Source organism: Dama dama, chromosome 13, assembly GCF_033118175.1.
Source record: "Dama dama isolate Ldn47 chromosome 13, ASM3311817v1, whole genome shotgun sequence".
NCBI classification, from domain to species: Eukaryota; Metazoa; Chordata; class Mammalia; order Artiodactyla; family Cervidae; genus Dama; species Dama dama.
In genome coordinates this window covers 24791070-24809557 of record NC_083693.1, presented here as the reverse complement: position 1 = coordinate 24809557, position 18488 = coordinate 24791070, and the positions used below count along the sequence as shown (strand labels likewise).

Below are 18488 nucleotides of genomic sequence, written 5' to 3'. Positions count from 1 at the left end.
ATGCTACACGCAGCTGCTGGAGATGTGTCCTTCTGACGGCAAATGGTAGCCTAACTGTAAAAGTAAATTGAAAGCCTCTGTGCATACCCTGTTGCTGACATTTCATTGGCCAAAGCAAACAACATCTCCAAACCCAGCATCAACAAAGTGAGAAAGTACACATTTCTCACAGTGGAAAACACTGCAACATTATTTGGCTAAGAGTGTGGGTTATAATTGTATTCCATTGGGGAGAATTGGGAATAATAACTCGAACTGTCACAGCAAGTTATTTATATAACAGGAAGTTGAGTGGAAATTTTCTGTTGTTGTTGTTCAGTTGCTAAGTCATGTCTGACCCATGGACTGCAGCATGCCAGGCCTCCTTGTTCCTCACCATCTCCCGGAGTTTGCTCAAACTCGTGTGCATTGAATCGGTGATGTCATCTGACCATCTCATCCTTTGCTGCCCTCTTCTCCTTTTGCCTTCAGTCTTTCCCAGCATCAGGGAAATTTTTTCCAATGAGTTCATATCAGGTGGCCAAAATATTAGAACTTCAGGATCAGTCTTTCCAATGAGTATTCAGGGTTGATTTCCCTTAAGATTGACTGGTTTAATCTCCTTGCTGTCCAAGGGATTCTCAAAAGTCTTCTCCAGCACCACAATTTGAAAGCATCAATTCTTCGGCACTCAGCCTTCTTTATGGAAATTTTCTATCATCCCAGAATAAGCATTCAGAGGGCAAACCTGAAAATATGAAGTTTTAGGCACTCTGCTTTTTACACTGAGCCACAAATAACCAGGGGGCTTCCCGGATGGCTCAGTGGTAAAGAATCCACCTGCTAATATAGGAGACACAGGAAATGCAGGTCCAGTCCCTGGGTTGGGAAGATCCCCTGGAGAAGGAAATGGCAACCTGCTCCAGTATTCTTGCCTGGGAAATCCCATGGACAGAGGAGCCTGGTGGGCTACAATCCATGGGGTTGCAAAGAATTGGATGTGACTGAACATGCACACACAGATAACTGAGGCCCCTCAGGACTTTCCAAGAGGTATCAAATCTGGCCTTGGAGCCCTCAACTCTAAGCCTCCAGGTCTATATAGGCATAGAGATGGAAAAGAAGGCATAATCTATGGACTCTTCACCTGTAGAAAGTACTTGCTTGAAGTGAAGGACTGTTTGCTTCCCATGAAGTCAAGTGAAGGGACTTTGAGAGATTCCCTTACGCAGACTGGATATGCTTGCAAAGAGGGACATGGGGCCTCTTGTACCAGCAGATGCTCCACCCCCTTGTGGTTCTGCTGGAGTGTATTGAGCTTGGAGGACTTGACGTGTTCCCCGGAGTTTAGAGCAATGAAGACGCAGAGTGCCTCCTTTGAGTCTGGAAATTTTGGCAAGTAGGAGGCTTAGTAGAGTAGCCCATACCAGTAGGGAAACATGGATGGTGGTACAGTGCCAAGGGAAGAAAAGGACCTTTTTCTTGTCCATTCACTGAGGCTTTGGAAGGTACTGAAGTCTTCTTGGGAGGAAGCATAAAGCTTAGGGGAGGAGCAGGCACCCCCCAGGGCTGCCTAAACAGTAGCTAAATCACAGCAGGGGGAAATCTGTTGGGTTGGCCAAAGAGTTCATCTGCGCTTCCCCATAGGATGCTGCAGAAAAACCTGGAAGAACTTGTTGGCCAGCCCAATACTTGAAGTAGTGGCTGGATGCATGGCCAGCTGGTGGGTGTGAGCTGGGACCCAGTTGCCCCTCTCTGAGAGGCTCCTCAGTGCTGCAAGAAGCTAAGGTGAGCTGAACCTTGCCCTAAAAAAGCAGCATACCTGGGAACCGCCGGCATTAGAGGGGCCGGTATAGACCAGGGCAATGCTGGGAGAGACGTCTCCCTGTTACCGTAATTATTGTTGTGCTTCTGCGTCACTCAACATTCCAGTTTGAACAGACAGGATCAATCTGCTGCCTTCCTCCACTTCCGGACCCTCTTCCTAGCTCCTTCCTGCCTCCCTTCAACTCTGCTTGGAGCCTGGCACATTTCATGCAGTAGCTAATCAGCTCTCCCGGTGTGGAGGCAGGGCCCAGGGGTGTGGGCATGCTGGCTGATCTGCTTGGGGCTCCCAGCGCTTACTCCTAATCCCCAGCCTCTGTCTGGCTGGCAGCAGATGGGATCCTCTGTGGGGAGCTGACCCAGGATGCTCCACTTTTTAGGATAAGGCGGGGTCCAAAGCACAAAAATAAAATGCTGCTACTGAGTATATCTTTGCAAGGAGCCTTTGCTCCTTTGGTTGGCATTTCTAGGGGAATAAGAGTTTCCCGGTGGTGAGCTATTTTTTTGTTGTTGTTGTTAATGATAAATCTTTTCTTAATCTCAGGGAGAGATTCAGTGGTTAAACTGGATGAGGGAAAAGGATAAAATGTGCCTGAGGTCTAGTCTGAGTACAAAGTTCTGGTGAGAAATCCATTCATTCTCCTGTTTAGGTCGGGGCCACTTGCTGAGTTGCCTGAATTTAGCAGATGACAAATCCCCCCACTCTGGCTCTGGTTGTTGTAAACTATTATATTAATAACACACAGAATGTGACTTATTCCAAGACTCATGTTTACAAGGGAATTTGAAATTACCCAAATCTGTTGGTGAAATTAGGAACTATTCAAGTTTGTCATCCAGGTCAATGGTTTCTTTATGCTTACTAATTTTTTCTGCTTAGCTTGATAGTATTTGCTATTGAATAAGATTTGGAAAATAGTAAAACTTATATATTATAAAGCTCTTTATTCATACTGCCAAGTTACTTTTCAGAACATGGTGCTAATTTGCCCTACAACCAGCAATGTATGAATGCCCCTCAATGCATCCTTGATGTTTAATTATGGAAAAAATAAAACGTGGTCAATTTGTTCATTGAAACAAGATGTTACTTTTCATGCATTTGATTGCTAATGTGATTGAGCACTTTGCTTATTGACGAATTGCATTTCCTTTTTTTAAGCATTGTCCTTCCATGTCCTTTGTCCATTTAAAATTGAGTGTTAGTGTTTTCCATATTTGTTAGTAAAAGCTCTGTGCGTATTGAGGTTACTAAATCGGTGACTCATAATTACTGTAATCATGTTCCCAATCTATTTGCCTTTAATTTTGTACTTATATGGTCTTCTTGCCATGAAGCAATCTAATTTTTACGTATTCATATTGTTAGTGTTTTCAGTTAAAATTGCATTCTTTTCATGCTCAAGTTTTTCCTTACCCTGTAAATTTGGACTGTTTTTGCCATTTTAATTTTATATGTGAGCTATTAATCATTTTCACTTTATTATAATCTTCTGGTGGGAGGTAGGGAATTAATCTCTATTTTGTTGTTGGTCAGTCACTCAGTCCTGTCCGACTCTTTGTGACCCCATGGACTGTAGCCCACCAGGATCCTCCGTCTGCATAATTTCCCAGGCAAGAATACTGGAATGGGTTGCCAGTTCCTTCTCCAGAGACTCTTCCCAACCCAGGGATCAAACCTGCTGCATTGGCAGGTGGATTATTTACCACTGAGCCACAGGGGAGCCCAGCTCTATTTTAGTTCATTTAAACTGTTGGTGATCAGTCTTTCCGTACCACGTAGTGAATACTCCCTTCCCCACTGAGTGGAAAACCCACCTGTATATTTTGCTCTGTTTGATCTCTCTGTCTCAAACTCATGTAATTATTATACTTCTATGTTCTGCTTTAATGTCTAGAAGTACAGATCCCTCTTCAGTCTTACTTTTAAAATGTTCCTTTGGTATTTGGTTCAGATGGTAAAGAATTTGCATGCAATGCAGGAGATCAGAGTTTGATCCCTGGGTCGGGAAGATGTCCTGGAGAAGGGAATGGCAACCCACTCCAGTATCCTTGCCTGGAGAATTCCATGGACAGAGGAGCCTGGTGAGCTACAGTCCATGGGGTCACAAAGAGTTGGACATGACTGAGTGACTTTCACTTGGGTATTTTCACCCATTTATTCTTCCAGGTGAATTACTGAGTTATGTTGCCAAATGTGTTGAGAAGCCAGAGCTGGTGTATTGAATTAAGAATATGCAAACTATGACCTGCTGAATGAGGGGGTACAAACCATCTGCATAGGATTGGCAAGTGGCTCCCTCAGCATCTGAGGTTCCACTTTGGGGAAGGGGAACTTCAGGGGTGGCTTACTAAATTTTTAAAAATTTTACTTTTAAATGAAGGATAATTACAATATTGTGATGGTTTCTGCCATGCATCAACATGAATCTGCCATAGGTATACATATGTCCCCTTCCCCTTCAACCTCACTCCCACCTCCCTCCCCACCCCACCCCTTTAGGTTGTCCCAGAACAGCTTTGGGTTTCAGAGGTGGGTTTTGATTGAAGGTGCAGTTTCAATACACCCGCACCAAGGAAGTGAGTGGGCACCGTGGTGGGGGGGTGGGAAGGGCAGTCTTCTGTCCCAGGTCATGATCCAGCAGGAAACAGAGGATGATGTAGTAAGCACCTATTACTTATAAGGTGGTTGGGCCAGAAGTTGCTAATTTTTCTATCTGGTTATTTTATTTATATTAATTAATTTTTTGAAAATTGGAGGATAATTGATTTACAGTGTTGTGTTGGTTTCTGCCATATAAGAATGAGAATCAGTCATAACTAAACATATATCTCCTCCCTCTCGAGCCTTCCCTTCCCCAACCCACCCCTCGAGGTCATCACACAGCACCAGGCTGGGTTCCCTGTGTTATAGAGCAGCTTCCACTAGCTATGTATTTCACAGATGCTAGTGTATATATGTCAGTGCTGCTCTCTTAATTGTCCCACCCTATCCTTCCCTAGTTATGTCCATGGGTCTGTCACTACATCTGCAAATAGGTTAATCAGTAGCATTTTTCTAGATTCCATATATATGCGTTAATATATGTTGTTTTTCTCTTTCTGACTTTCTTCACCCTGTAGAGCATGCTCTAGTTCCATCCACCTTAGTTCGATTGATTCACATTTGTTCCTTTTTATGGTCGAGTAATATTCCATTGTCTGGTCAAGGCTATGGTTTTTCCAGTGGTAATGTATGGATGTGAGACTTGGACTGTGAAGAAAGCTGAGTGCTGAAAAATTGATGCTTTTGAACTGTGGTGTTGGAGAAGACTCTTGAGAGTCCCTTGGACTGCAAGGAGATCCAACCAGTCCATCCTGAAGGAGATCAGTCCTGGGTGTTCACTGGAAGGACTGATGCTGAAGCTGAAACTCCAATACTTTGGCCACCTCATGTGAAGAGGTGACTCATTGGAAAAGACCCTGATGCTGACAGGGATTAGGGGCAGGAGGAGAAGGGGACGACAGAGGATGAGATGGCTGGATGGCATCACCGACTCGAGGGCATGAGTTTGAGTAAACTCCGGGAATTGGTGATGGACAGGGAGGCCTGGCCTGCTGCGATTCATGGGGTCACAGAGAGTCGGACATGACTGAGCGACTGAACTGAACTGAACTTAATATTCCATTGTATATATATATATGGATGAAGGTCACTAATTTTTCATGGGCTTAACTCTAATTAGTTATTTTAAAAGGGATCCTGGAAAAAGCAAAGTAGGAACTTACAGAGGGAATCCGAAACTCAATCCTTTTTTAATTGTCCAGACTCTGGACAGGATTATCAAATTGTAAAATGACTAGGCAAAAGCTCAGGAAAACAAAGGTTGTTTTTCTCATCATATTGAGTTAAGAAAAAATCCTGTTGGAATTTGGATAGGAATTATAGTTTAATTCCACTACAAATTGCATTTATATTTATGCAGTTACATTACTAGTTAATTTGATGACAATTGGCATTATAGAACATGGTATATATTTTTTTTTATCCAATGTTTATTTTCAGTCTTTCTATGAAGCTTTGTATTTTAAAATAACAAAATTATTAAAATAAGAAAATAATAGATAAAAACCTAACCCTCACTGAGGATTATATGCTCGGCTTTGGTTACTTTAAACACAAGATTTCATTTAATCTTACCAATTTGCCCGAGATGATTCAGGTAGTAAATGGCAGAGAAACCTAGTCAAGACTTTTAGATTCTGGAGCCTGAGCAGTTACACTATAGCCCCTCCCTTAAGATTCCGGCAAATTATCTCCTGTAGTTTAAAGTGGCAGGGAAATAGTCTATGAAAGTACTAAGTTTTGTTCTTATGTTAATAGCTTATATTAAAATTTTCTCTTTGAAATTAAGACAGTGTTAGAATGAGGTGAACTTTGCTTGAAATTTGGTAAACACTATGGATTTGAAGGGGCTTCGCAGGTGGTGCTAATGGTAAAGAACCTGCCTGCCAGTGCAGGAGACACAAGAGACGAGGGTTTGTTCCCTGGGTCAGGGAAGATCCCCTGGAGGAGGAAGTGGGAACCCACTCCAGTGTTCTTGCCTGGAGAATCCCATGGACAGAGGAGCCTGGCAGGCTGCAGTTTGTAGGGTCGCACAGAGTCGGACATGACCGAAGGGACTTAGCATAACACAACACATAAATTTGAAGAGTGAAGATTTTCTTTTCATTGGGCAAATTTTTATTCAGTGCTTTGGTTCTCAATTCTGGCTGTGTATTAGAATCAGCTGAGGAGTTTATTTAAAAAACAAAAACAAGCAATATCCTAACTTTCCTTAAGCCAGAGCATACTTAAGCCAGACTCTAAGCGGGTCTGGGAAACTGAATTTCTTAAAGAAACCATCCAGTGATCCTGATATGCAGCTAGGGTTGTCGACCCGGACAGTGTAAGCCTGCAGTTACTGTTTCTGTTTCTGACGTTTTTATTTTCCTCCGAGAGTCACCCACAGTTCTTGGCTAGAATCTCCTTTCTTTGTCTTTCACGTCTATCATATTCTCTGATCATTTTTACCTTTTTATATTTTTAATTTTCTTTCTGAAGGTGGACTCAACAGCTGGACAAACCAAACAGATCTCTCCCTAGCTAGAAGGAAAGAGAGTTGGCTTAAAAAGGAAAACAGATGAGATTAGAACATCAATTCTCTTAAAACTCATGAGTCCTCATACCAGTCGGGGAATTTGTTCCTTTCTGCCACACCCTCTCCTTCTCCATCCACCTCAGGAAAGAATCTATTTATAAACTGTTTTGAAAACCATTGCTTGTTCAGGAGCCTGACTACAAGAGACTGTATTCCCAATACGTGCTAAACGGCCCCATTTGCAAACCCCCACTATGTCACGTACTATACAGTAAGTCCTCCACACGCGAACCTTCAAATTTCAAGCTTTCAAAAATGCAACCGTGCATCTGGTTCCAGCAAAGAACCAGAACTCACGCCGTCATCAGTCGTGAGTGAAATGACAGCTTGCACTCCGTCTCCTATTGTTGACAGTCCTTCAGCTCTACTGTCTCCCACCTCCTCTCCCTCCTCCATCAGGAGCTCTTCTGGCCTGTTCACTCCATGCCAGCCCCTGCAGGCCGGCCGTTGTACTGCACTCCTGTACTTTTCAAGGACCTGTACTATAAGATTGAAAATGTTTTCTTTTTTGTGTGTGTTTGTTTTTTAACGTATTATTTTTGTGAAAAGTATTATAAACCTTTTTCAGTACAGTACTATATAGCCGATTGCATTAGTTGGGTACCTAGGCTAACTTTGTTGGACTTACAAACAAATTAGACTTGCCAATGTGCTCTTGGAACGGAACTTGTTCATATGTAGGGGACTTACTATAAATATGTTTCATGAGTATAAGGCCAGAGGTGTTGTGGATGCGTCTATGATGAGCACAAAGCCTGATTTCATCAGAGCTAAAAGGTTTCGTCAGAGATGCTCCCCGCTGCACATCAATGCTTGAGTCACGGTGCTCACAAGTGGGGTCCCCAAACATCCTTGCTGCTGGGAAAGCAGGGAAAGCAGGGGTGCCTGTCTGGAGCATTTTTAACTGCTCAGCTTTCCTCTGGTGGGTAGTGATTCTGCTCCTTCTGCCTTCTGAGCCATTTGGACACCGGTTCCCTGCTTGTTCTCTGCTGCAGAGCTGGCGCCCCAGGTCTGACTCCTTCTCCATCCTTGCTGCTGCTTCCAGTTGCTTCTTTTGTCCCTATGAGTGGCTGAACAACACTGGACTCCCCAGTTAAGATACTGAGCACCTAGGCTTATCTTGCCCAATGTTTCATCTATTCTCAGCCCTGTACTTTCCAAGACACCTGTTTAAATAAAAGTTTGAGGAAGAGACAGTGCTTGTGGGCCATCGAACCACGAAGCCTGCCTTTGTTTATCCAGGAATACCCTAGGAAGCCAAGATCCACGTCATAAACACTGTGCACGTTTTTCTATTCGCGGGGCACAAATGGAGGGGAGTATGTGTGTGTTCAATGCCTACCATTTCTGAAGAGCAGACCTCATTCGCTCTTGGCCAAAAATTCCCACAAGGTACAAAGCTCCTCTTTACAGAGAAGCTGAGTCACTTATCCAGTGTCTCGTGGTTGGCATGTGGTAGAGTTGTGATCCACACCTTCAGATTCCTTGTCCAGGGCTCTTTATATTGGGCATGACTTCACTGAGAGTCTCTAGAGGTGAATAGGGAGAGGTTAACTGGGAACAGGCTGGATTCACTAGATAAGCCATCTCCAGGAGAGACCGTCCTGAGCTCTGAGCACATGTGGCCTGTGTCCCCTCACTGTTCCTAGATTACTCTTTTACCTGGGAGTCACCCAGGGCCATGTAGAAGACTGCTGCCCGGAGAGATGTCCTGAAGCGGTGCCTAGGGCAAATGGGGGGAGCATCACTCTGGAGGTTACCCCTTCATAAGGCATTTAGCTTTGCCAGTTCAAAGTTGTGCTCAGTCGCTAAGTCCTGTCTGACTCTCTGCAACGCTATGGATCGGAGCCCGCCAGGCTCCTCTGTCCATGGGGTTCTCCAGGTAAGAGTACTGGAGTGGGTTGCCATTTCCTCCTCCAGGGCATCTTCCTGACCCAGGGATCAAACCCAAGTCTCCTGCATTGGCCGGTGGGTTCTTTACCACTGAGTCACCCGGGAAGCCAGTTCAGAGAGGATTCTTTAAATTCCTGGGGAAATAGTTGTCCGTGTAGCCCTGTGGTGCTCTCCGCACCACGTGGCTCCTCTTCCAGCCTCCTCTTCTCCCTGTTCTGGAGGCTGGAAGTCTAGATCGAGGTGCCTGCAGGCTCATTTCTCCTGAGGGCTCTCTCCTGGACTTGTGGACAGTAGCCCAGGTGATGTCTTCTTACGTGGTTTTCCTCTGTGTGTGCATCTCTGGTGAATCTCTGCACGTGCTCCTCACAGAATGGTCCTCCCGGGTAATCCTCAGGGTCAGCAAAACTGTGTTTTGCCTTTGCTGGTACTGGTTTGCTCTGCTTTTCTCACCACATTCATTACATTATCAGAATGCTGTTAAGATTTACATGAAACCTCCCAGCCTCGGGGCCCATCTGTTCTGGCTATTTATTCCCCCAGGGGAGTCACGAATCTGTCATCTGCGATTTTACAGTTCTCCGTATCCGAGGTGCTGTGTTTCCTCTGTGCGGCCACGATGCACGACTGTCCTCCTGGTGGAGGGCTCTGGGGGGATCGTGCAAAGAATGACACCCCCTTCTTCAGGAAGTGAGACGCCTTCTCCAGAGTGCCAGGCACAGCCGCCAAGTCCTGCTGGGAAAATATGCACCCTTGCTTCATAAAACAGAGGCCCCCAGGCCCAAACAGGGATCAGAGACCTCTTTTAAGTCGGACTTAAAACAGCCTCCTGCTGTCCAGAGATACAGCCATTATTAGTTCTTGAAAGGGAGTGCTGCTACAGCAAAATGACACAGATGGAGAGGCTTGTTGTCCAGTCGCTCCGTCGTGTCCGACTCTTTGCGACCCCATGGACTGCAGCACGCCAGGCCTCCCTGTCCATCACCAACTCCCGGAGTTTGCCCAAGTTCATGTCCATCGAGTCAGTGATGCCATCCAACCGTCTCATCCTTTGCCACCCTCTTCTCCTTTTGCCATCAATCTTTCCCCGAATCAGGGTCTTTCCCAGGGGAGTCTTAAATGACAGGAAATTTTCTCCCTGCTCTGGAGGCTGGAAGTCTAGATCGAGGTGCCTGCAGGTTCATTTCTTCCGAGGGCTCTCTCCTGGACTTGTGGACAGTAGCCCTGTTGGTGTCTTCTCACATGGTTTTCCTCTGTGTATCTCTGCTGAATCTCTGCATGTTCTAACCTCTTCTTTTTTTTTTTTCCAAAAATTTATTTATCGTTTAAAAACATTAATTTTGGCTGTGTTGGGTCTTCGTTGCTGTGTGCAGGCATTCTCTAGTTGCAGAGAGCGGGGCTGCTCTGCAGTTGTGGTTCATGGGCTTCTCTTATTGGGGCGTACAGGCTCTGGGCACTCAAGCTAAGCAGTTGTGTTACATGGGCGGAGTTGCCCCACAGTGTATGGAATCTTTCTGGATACCAGGGATCAAATCTGTTTCCCCTGCACTGGCAGGCAGATTTTTAACCACTGGATCAGCAGGGAAACCCCTAATCTCTTCGTATAAGGATACTGGTCAGATTGGGTCAGGGTCCACCCTGAGAGCCTCATTGAACTTCCTGCTCAGTCTCTCAGTTGTGTCTGACTCTTTGCGACCCCATGGACTCCTCTGTCCATGGGATTCTCCAGGCGAGAATACTGGAGTGGGTTGCCTTGCCCTCCTCCAGGGGATCTTCCTGACCCAGCGATCCAACCCGCGTCTCTTACGTCTCCTGCATTGGCAGGCGGGTTCTTTCCCACTAGTGCCACCTGGGTCACCTCTTCAAAGGTCTCATCTCCAAATACAGTCACATTCTGAGGTGTTGGATGTTCAGTGTATGAATAATGAGGGAACATAAGTCAACCTATAACCGAGAGTTAATAAGTGAGAATACAGACACTGTTGAGTTTCTGTTCTGTGCCAGGCACTGTACTTGCAGTTTCACATACATTTTCCCATTTATTGAAAAGGACCTTATAGATCATGCAATGGTGATCCCAGCTGAACTCTGTATAATGACCACTGGCGTTCAGCACAAGAGGTGAAGCTCCCCTTGGGAAGCTAGAAATTTAACACCAGGGGATAAAGAGCAGAGAGAGAAATTTAAGTTTCCTTGAAGAGAGAAAAGAGGCCCAGCCCCACTGCACTTGAACATAACTGGATTGAATACATTAACAATGATGATAATAATAGTGATAGTAATTGAAATTTGTTTTTTTAAAGATATTTATTTATTTACTTGGCTGCATCCGGTCCTAGTTGCAGCATGTAGGATCTTCGTTGAGTCATGGGGGATCTTTCGTTGCAGTGCATGGACTCTCTAGTTGTGGCATGTGGGCTCCAGAGCACATGGGTTCAGTATTTTAGGCTGGCAGGCTTAGCTGCTCCATGGCATGTGAGATCTGAGTTCCCTAACCAGGGGTTGAACCCGTGTCCCCGCATTCCAGGGCAGATTCTTTAGCCACTGGACCATCAGGGAAATCCCTGAAATCTGTTGAGTGCTTGCTGTGTTCTAAGTGCTTTTAACAATTGTTGTGGTTGCTCAGTTGCCAAGTCATGTCCGACTCTTTGCGACCCGATGGACTGCAGCATGCCAGGCCTCCCTGTACCTCACCATTTCCCAGATTTGCCCAAGTTCATGTCCATTGAATCAGTGATGCCATCCAACCATGTTGTCCTCTGTCGCCCTCTTCTCCTTCTGCCTTCAGTCTTTCCCAGCATCAGGGTCCTTTCCAATGAGTCAGTTCTTTGCATCAGGTGGCCAAAGTATTGGAGCTTCAGCTTCAGCATCAGTCCTTCCAAGCTTCTAGTGTATGACATATTTAATTGTTGCCATTCTAAAGAAAGAACACATTTAACACTTACGAGGTGTTGATCAGTCAAGTATGTGCAGAAAAGCGAGCTTCTCAGAAGGTGATGCTGGCAGTGCCTTCCAAATACTGCCCAGTAAAGAGGACATTCTAGCCAGCAGACCCAGGTATTGGCAAGGCTGTGCCTACTGTGGGGGCACAGGTGCCAGGGTCTGAGCTGGAGGCCAGAGAGGGTGACTCATCCACCTCTGTCTCCTCCAGTTCTGTTCTTCTCAGCATCCTTCCAAATACAGATGGGTCTCCCATGCTGGTCTGCCTAATAGGTGCTGGTCATGCCAAGATGAGGATTCTGACTTACCAGTGGCTGTCTCCTTGCAAATCAGTCAGGATTCCAGCTGTCTGGAATCCATGGAGAACGGGAGAGAGACTTGTGTTGCAGGCCCGATGAAACCTGATTTGGGGTGACAGCCAGACCTTGGGCTGGGATATTATGTTTGTTTCTTTTGCTGCTGTAACAAATCGCCACATAGTGGGTAAAAATGAGACGCATATATTATCTTATAAGGGCTTCCTGCATGGCTCAATGGGGAAGAATCAGCCTGCAATGCAGGAGGCGTGGGTTCGATCCCTGGATTGGGAAAGATCCCCTGGAGGAGGAAATGACAACCCACTTCAGTATTCTTGCCTGGGAAATCCCATGGAGAGAGGAGCCTGGTGGGATACAGTCCTTGAGGGTTGTAAAAAAGTAGGACACAACTTATCGACTAAGGGTAATAAGTTATCTTACAGTTCTGGAGGTCGGAGTTTGAAATGGGTCTCCCTGGGCTAAAATCGAGGTGCCTGCAGGGCTGCATTCTTCTGCAGGCTGGAGGAGAGAACCTGATCCCTCGCCTTTTCTGGTGTCTAGAAGCCGACTGCATCCCCAGGCTTGTGCCCTTTTCTCCACCTTCAAATCCAGCAGCTTAGTGTTCTCTGATTTCACTCTGACTCTCCCCCTCCTGCCTTCCTCTTTTCTGTGAGGACCCTTGTCATCACAATGGGTCCACTCCCATAGCTCAGCATAGCCCCTGCATCATAAGATCCTCTACTTAATCACACCCGTGAGTCCCTTTTACCATGTCAAGTAGCATGTCCACAGATTCCAGAGATTAGGACGCGAACAGCTTTGGGAGGTCATTCTTCTGCCTCCCACAGTTATGCCCTTTTAAAAATTGGTGTCTCTATTTTTTTGACTGTGCCATGTAGCATGGAAGATGTTAGTTCCCTGACCAGGGGTCAAACCTGGATTGGGAGCATGGAGTCTTAACCCCTAAACTGCTAGGGAAATCCCCCCACAGTTATCCTTACTGAGTTAAGAGTACCCTTTTGGGAAAACTCTCGGATGATGGTCAGCTGTTCACTTTAGTGACACCCAGCCTCAACACTGGCTGCGCACTCTAATTTTTGAAGTTGGATGTCCCTACCTGGTGAGGCAGTGGGGATGTTGTCATGACCCATGTGAAAGTCTGGGAAACTGAGGGTCACAGAGACTGAGTAGTTTTCTGGGATTGGCACCCATTTCAGCCAGTAGCCCCATCATTGACTTTGCACCGTGTTCCTTTCCAACCCATATAACAGACAGGGACATCAAAACTTATTTCTATTAGTATTTCCTTCATAAGAAGGAATATAATTTCCTAACCAGGTGGCAGGAAAGTAGAAAAGAAAGCATGTTGTTGTTTAGTTGCTCAGTCCTGTCTGACTCTTTGCGACCCCATGGACTGTAGCTTGCCAAGGTCCTCTGTGCATGGGATTTCCCAGGAGGGGAAATGGCTGGTTGCCATTCCCTTCTCCAGGGGATTGGCCAGACCCAGAGATCAAACCCAAGTCTCCTGCGTTGGCAGGTGGGTTCTTTACCATCCCATCCACCAGGGAACACAAGTCTATTTCTTCATGTGATGTGCCAGGGACTGCCCTGTCTGTTTCAAAAGCTAACAGTCCTTGCTTCCTGGGGTCTCTCTGCACTTGGCTTTATTGTAAAACTTAATCAACAAATCAGGGTTCAGACCACCTTAAGAAGGAAGTAGGCAGATCTCTTCTTTTGTTAAATTGTTCACGCATATGTGGATTCTTTCATTACACACAGAGTGACTTTTCTTTGGTGGGTGTTGTGAGGAATATAGAGATGTTGAAAATGTGACTATTGTTCTCAAGCAGTTCAGTCTGGTCATTTGTACTATAGACCACAGAGGAAATCTTGTAGACCAGGCTTTGAAGCTGAAAGATGGACTCAACTGCTAAGTTCCATCACTCATCCAGTTGAGTGATATTTGGCAAGTAACTTAACCTCTCTGAGCCTGCCTCAGTTCCTCCTTCCATACAATGGGATAATAACCGTACTTACCTTGGAGGGTCCTTGTAAGGACCAAACGAATGTCAAACTCCCAACTCTGAGCTGAGGGCATGGCAGATGCTCATGAGATGTTCTCAACCCTTCTTTCCCCTGGCTGCTTAGCTTTATCTTTAGAGAAAAGAGAAGAGTGTGCATGAGATGGGAGTGAGGGTGGAAGAGTGGGAGGTAAATTTAAGCATTTCTGGTATGTTCTAATAATGGGCAGAGGCCAGGCTGAAAAGAGATCAGCTGCGCCTTTTGCGTGCCTGATGCAGAGCAAACTCGTTCGGCCTCGCCTCTGCTTGAGGCTGCCAGAAGGGCATTCTGTGCTCCAAATCATCATGCTGGCAGCACTGTCCAGCATCATCTTCCAGCAGAAAGGCTCAGTAGGTGTTTAGAAAGCAGACTGTCCACCCTGTTCTGATTTTGGAAAAGAAAAGCTCTTTCTGTGGAACAAATAACCTTTGAATCAGAAAGAGAAGAAATACTCTAGAGGCATAACAGATGAATAGACTAGACCCAGGGACAGCCCAGAAGGGTGTTTGTGTGTCTGGAGCTGAGATGTCAGTGGGGAGGTGGGGTGGGTTGAGGGGAAGGAGGAGAGAGACATTTGGTATAAGAGTTGTGCCAGGCTCTGCGTGATGCCGTTGTAGGCGGAGTTCAGGTTTTAATCCCTGAATACTGGAGTGCAGAAATAGTCCAGGCGGTGACCAGGATTTCTTTTCACTGATTGATTGAGGTATGCTTGATGAACAATGTTGTGTTAATTTCTGCTGTACTGCAAAATGACTCACATATAGACATACATACCTTCTTTTTTTTTTAAATCTTCTTTTCTGTCATGATTTATCCCAGGATATTGAATATAATTCCCTTGTGAGATACAGTCTGGATTTCTATGTTAACTCCGCCAAGCCAAGCAGATTCAGGAGTAGTTCTTTGAGCTTTTCTTGTCTTTTTCTCATTAGATGCATTAAAGTGACTTGCATTTTGTGGACTGTAAGGAGACTTGAGTGGAGGGAGGGAAGAATGACATTTGGTGTTCTTTGCACAGAGAAGCATCCCCCAGGTATTTGAGCATATTCCACAGATAAAAGAAGGTGAGTGCACTTCTGAATGCTCTTATCTTTCTTAGCCTTATCCCCAGGGCTCAAATCAAACTTGAGATGGCGGAGAAAATGCCTCTCCACCCGGCGGGGACACATGCTGTCACCAGCTCTGCTCTCTGTCTAGCAGAGATTGTCAGCCCCCTCCTGGGAGCTGTTTTCACCCTCTCCCACCAATGAGTCATCCTCAGAGGCCAGTTCTCAAGAAGGTGGGATGGCAGAGCAGGAGGAGGTGTCAGAATGTGAAAGCTGTTCTGTTCTTTCCTTGAAAATTAACTTGGCAGCTTGTAAGCAGTGAGTTTTCTGCACAGAGCCAGAACAAGTGAGTGGACCAGCTAATGGGCCAAGGTCTGGAACCCACCCCCATCTTCCACTTAATTGAGTACGAGGTCCCGACGTTGCCTTATGCAAGTCTCATTGTACTACTTTACAAACAGGGGTGAAATAATCATGGTGACATTTTCTATGGGAGATCCTTGTGATCAAGTCATTTCAACAAATATTTAATGTGCCCTGGACCAGTGGTGAAGAACCTGCCTGCCAAGGCAGGAAACTCGGCTTGGATCTCTGGGTTGGGAAGATCCCCTGGAGAAAGAAATGGCAACCCACTCCAGTTTTCTTGCCTGGAAAATCCCATGGACAGAGGAACCTGGAGGGCTACCGTCCATGGGGTCACAAAAGAGTCAGACATGACTTAGCAACCAAACAACAACAATGGGTCAGGTATGGGCCATATACAGAAGCAAGTACATTGAGGCTATCTGCCCTCGAGGCAACGGGAAAATGAACGTGTACATGACCATCACGTAAGGTCAGTGGAAATGAAGGCTGTGGCCAAGGTATAAAGTGCTGGGTGTGCCAAGAAGGAGAAATCCTTGTGTGCAGCGGCTGGCACTGGGGGAGGAGGGAGCTGGCATGGGGGGAGGAGGGAGCTGGCACTGGGGGAGGAGGGAGCTGGCATGGGGGGAGGAGGGAGCAACCGAGTGAGATGGTGAAGCAAGCAAAGTCTGGGAAAAGTCCAGAACTGGAACGTGATCTGAGGGCAAAGCTGTGGCCACGAGGTGGACAGAAGCCAAAGGGAGTAACACATGGAGCATCCAGTGTGATGGCTACGTGGCTGCCGGGGACCTCTGGGGGCTCTGGTGCTGGGGAAATTGGTAGGCAGCAGGGAGCCACCCAAGGCTGCTGCTTTTTTTTTTTTTTTCCTAGACATGGACCATTTATTTATTATTTTTAAAAGTTGGAGTATAGTGCTTCCCTGGTGGCGGTGGTAAAGAATCTGCCTGCGATGTAGGAGACTCAGGTTCGAACCTTAGGTCAGAAAGATCCCCTGGAGGAGGATGTGGCAACCCACTCCAATATTTGTGCCTGAAAAATCCCATGGACAGAGGAGCCTGAGCAGCCTACAGTCCATGGGTCATGAAGAGTCAGACACAGCTGAGTAACTCACACTAATAGTTGCCTTATAAGGTTGTTAGTTCCCCCTGTACAGTAAAGTGAATCAGCCACGTGCATACGGATATCTCCTCTTTATTGTATTGCCTTCCTGTTTACTAGGTCACCACAGAGCACTGAGTAGAATTCCCTGTGTTATACACTCGGTTCTACCAAGGCTTCTTTGGAGGGAATTGTCTTGGTCTGCTCTGGTCTGCCGTTGGAGGCAGTAAGTGGTTTTAGGCTCGTTTGCTGGTTAGACTCTTGGCTAATTGTGTGCCCACGAACACGATTTTCCTTGGGCTCTACTTCATCAGCTGTAAAGTGAAGGCAGAAATGGTGCCCACGTGGGGGTCTTGGGAGAGTGGAATGGGATGATGTGGGGAGAATGCTTAGCTCAGTGACTGGCACTTGGAAGGCTCAGCAAAGGGAGTGCATGTCAATAGCCATTCAAGGAGAGGCTACACAGTGGGGTCAGGGAGGGGGGAGTGGTACTCCGGAGATGAGGGGCTGCAAGTCTGAGGCCACGTGATGGTTGCTGTGTTGGCAGGTGGGGGAGGCCAGTGCCTGAACCTGGGTGGTGGTGGGGAGGGGGAGAGAGGGACTGTGATGACGTGATGCTGAGATTGCAGGGCTAGAAGGTGTGGGAAGTGGGGCTGAGGAAGGAGGGAGCAGTCAGCTGCTGGAGTTCCAGGATTAGGGCAACTGGAAAAAGGATAGGTCACTGCTGGAGGAATCCTGAATTCCACTTGAGCATTTCAGAGGCTGGTGGACGTCTTAGTGGGCAGAGTCATGAGCTGATGGCAAATTCAGGGGGCAAGGTCAGGGCTGGGTCATGTGCTTGGCTAGGGCTGAAACGTGATGTGGGGGAAGTGGCTGTATAGTCTTCCAGGGAGACAGGGTGGAGACAGAAGGGAAAAGTGCTGTGAGACAGGCCTGGGGAATACTCCCATATAGAAAGGGGGTGTGGTCCAGTGGCTAAGATTCCACACTCCCAAGGCAGGGGGCCCTGGTTCAACTCCTGGTCAGGGAACTACATCCTGCGTGCCACAGCTAGAAGATCCTGTGTGCTGCAGCTGAGTCCCAGTGCAGCCAAATAAATGAATGAGAAATAAAAAGGAGGTGGAGGATAATGAACATGGAATGAGAGAGAGATGGCGGGGGGATGAGAGACAGGGCATTCAGGGAGGAAGCAGAGAGAGCCAGGATAGAGCTGGTGTCACAGACCTCAGAGTAGGAAAGGTCTGCCCAAGGCGGAATCCAGGAGGATGGGGACCCACGAGAGACCCCTGAACAGTAATTAGGACAGAATCAGTGAGTCTGGAGGAGACACTGCCAGCACAGTCCTGAGAACAAGAAGTGCAGCTCCAGGGGTGAAGAAACAAGTATGCAGGTGGGGATACAGGCCAGCGAACCCAGACATTTCTCAAGATGGTGCAAGAAGGAAGGAGACAATTAGATTGACTTAGTGAGAAAGAGCATAGGGAGAAGTGTTTTTAGAATGTGTGGTGCTTGAGCATTTTTACAGAATAAAAGCTAAATGAGAAGAAAGACCTTGACGATGCAGGGGAGGAGGTGGTGGATGGAGCCAAGTCTGGGAACCCACGGGGGCAGGTGGGGCCGAGCAGAGTGGGAGACTGGTCTTCAGGCCGTGATGGTGTGCAGACAGCCTGGATGGGAGGAGGGTAGAGACGTTTGGAGACGAGGCTGCGGGACTCAGTGAATGGGGTGAAGCAAGAGTGAAGGTTTTGGAAGTGGGTGGGGTTTATGGAAAAGGTTTGGAACAGCCCTCATGGGGGATAACTAGGCAATAA

At 46.7% G+C, this 18488-nt stretch overlaps 1 protein-coding gene across 3 annotated transcripts in view; it reads left to right on the top strand.

Moving 5' to 3' along the window:
• Positions 1-18488, top strand: part of SV2B (synaptic vesicle glycoprotein 2B) — a 229594-nt gene that overhangs the window by 24674 nt on the left and 186432 nt on the right. The window contains exon 1 of one of the 3 annotated variants that reach the window (XM_061158635.1): positions 16000-16051. The exons of the other annotated variants lie outside the window; for them this stretch is intronic. The gene's annotated coding sequence lies outside the window, so the exon portion shown is untranslated. Of the gene's footprint in view, positions 1-15999; positions 16052-18488 lie in introns of those variants that run through there. 3 annotated transcript variants of the gene reach the window in all.